The sequence below is a fragment of the Berghia stephanieae genome, chromosome 6 (assembly GCF_034508935.2).
Source record: "Berghia stephanieae isolate SIO BIC M18660-M18661 chromosome 6, UCSD_Bste_1.3, whole genome shotgun sequence".
In the NCBI taxonomy this organism is placed as follows: Eukaryota; Metazoa; Mollusca; class Gastropoda; order Nudibranchia; family Aeolidiidae; genus Berghia; species Berghia stephanieae.
Window position 1 is genome coordinate 65267173 of NC_088365.1, and position 2500 is coordinate 65269672.

The 2500-nt window shown below is 35.3% G+C and overlaps 1 protein-coding gene across 8 annotated transcripts in view; it reads left to right on the plus strand.

The window, feature by feature from the left end:
- LOC144975460 (cyclin-dependent kinase 18-like) overlaps window positions 1-2500 on the plus strand; it is a 245146-nt gene that overhangs the window by 225713 nt on the left and 16933 nt on the right. The gene's annotated exons all lie outside the window — the stretch shown is intronic.

Below are 2500 nucleotides of genomic sequence, written 5' to 3' on the forward strand. Positions count from 1 at the left end.
TTCCCTTGGAATCATAGATAACACACTGGGTGGGGTTCCTACCTCCCATAGCGGGCAGGGAGGTACTTGCTGTGTCTTTTATCCCCTCTTATCTGTTTTCCAATTGCTCTCTGTCTTTGTCTTGGAATGAGATTGTTTGGTTTTGTCCTGACCTTGGTCAGAGTCCTTGGCTGAGAGGGAAACAGTCGAATGTATAGTTATAGTTTTGGGAGATGATATTTTTTTTCCTTGTAAATCATCTCTCTGTTGTTATGCATTGTATTATGTTTAGTTTACACATTAAGTTATATGATTGGTAAACATTTGAGTGTATTCCTCTTAGTTGGGACCTGTGCTTGTGTCTGGATGAGACTTTTAGTGATCTCAAACTAAGTACTTTGATAGTGTGCTTTTGGAATCTACACCTGTTTCTTTCTTGAACCAATTCCCCTTTGTCTTCCCTTTTCTCGGATGCTTTATTGTAATTCTATAACTTTTTACTATCCAATTTTCTTCCTTTTTACTGGCGCTGATATGACCTTAATGTGTTGCAAGAGCCGTAAAACCCTTAAAAACAAACAAACATAGATAACACAGGACAAGTAGTATGTGCTTGGAATAGACCACCTAGACACAAATTTCTCCTATGAGATGAATAAAGACAATTTATTTATTTATTATTTATTTAAAAGTGTGATGTTAAAAAAAAAAAAAAAAAACGCTGCTCCCTTTCTTGTTGGAAATGTAAAACCACTCTTCCGGAGGACTGAATACAAATCTTGTATATTGATCTTCTGGTTTCAGAGTGATGGCATTTTATTTTCTATTTTTAATTTATGCTGGTCGCCAATAAAGATCATCTTAGTCCAAAGAATCTGCCTGTACATCCTGATACTAAAATAGTTATGCCACGTCACTCAGCTCGTAAACTTGGATGACTTCCTCTTATTTTGTTGAGTATCACCGAGGGGTAATTTCACTTGATCGTTTAGGCTTTTGCGAAGTAGTGTTACTTTGTCACGCTTTCTTCTCTGTTGTAGTGATTCGAGATTTAACCCTCTCCTTCCTACCCAAAGGAAAATCGTTACATTCGTTACGATGCAACCGACAATTTTCTCATTCTGATTTCTCTTGTACATCACAAAATTTAAAGAAATGCTTTGATTACAGCGATAAATACTAAACACTGTGTTGTAGACATCATTTTGCTGAACAACATTCTGCATAGAATGCACTTGTTACTTTTTTTTTGTTTGAGTAAGAGAAGTCTATTTTTGTGTTTGGTGGGTGTGAAGTTTTGGGGGAAATTCTAAAAATGGCTGGTAAGGAGAGAGTTAAATCAGTTTCTTGTTGTTTTTTTTTTTTTTATCTTGGTTGTTTTGATTTATTAATGTCACTGCTCTGTTTTTTTTTTTTTTTTGTTTTTGTTTTTTTTTTTGTATTTGTTGGATTCCTGATTTAGTGGCGAGGGTCCCAGACAGAGCTCCTATGTTCCTGTGTAGGTCTAACAAAGGCTTTGTAGCATTTTAATTTTATTTCCCTCCCTCCTCCTGCTGTCGTTTGGATAAAACCTGTGTGTCTGACCTTGATTTGGTTCCGAAGTCTGGCCAAGTTAGTAAATGTATATCACACAATTCCGTAGATTTGGTCGCAGTATAATTTTATTTATCACAATGGAACGTTTATTTATCACACGGTCTACTAATTATTACGCAATTCTGTAAATTTAGTCGCAGGATAATTTTATTTATCACAATGGAACGTTTAGTTATCACACGGTCTACTAATTATTACGCAATTCTGTAAATTTAGTCGCAGGATAATTTTATTTATCACAAAGGAACGTTTATTTCTCACAAGGTCCACAAATATACATTTTAAAAATTGATCACAAGGTTCCATATAAATTTGTTTCTTTCAAGATCCAATACACGTGTTTGTATGTTTTACACAGACCAATATTTATTTCAAGACTGTTTAAGTCTCCGTTTATTCCAATATTTGTTCGACTTTGAACACAATATTTGACCGATAAATTAAATGGTCTCGGATCTTTAATTGTAGACGTGTAGAACATTCAGCTATATTGTGGCACACTCTGACAGATTGATTGAATGATTGGCAAATGAGAATGTGGAAGAAGATTACACATTTGTTGATAAAAAAAAGAAAAACAATCATGGAATAGAGATAGATAGATAAGTTAACAGATCAATGAATGGATATATGGATAGATGGATGCATTGATAGATGTTTGAATGGACGGATGGATGGATGAATGGATTAAAGGATGGATGGATGGATGGATTAAAGGATGGATGGATGGATGGATGGATTAAAGGATGGATGGATGGATGGATTAAAGGATGGATGGATGGGTGGATGGATTAAAAGATGGATGGATGGATGGATTAAAGGATGGATGGATGGATGGATTAAAGGATGGATGGATGGATTAAAGGATGGATGGATGGATGGATGGATTAAAGGATGGATAGATGGATGGATGGATGGATGGTAG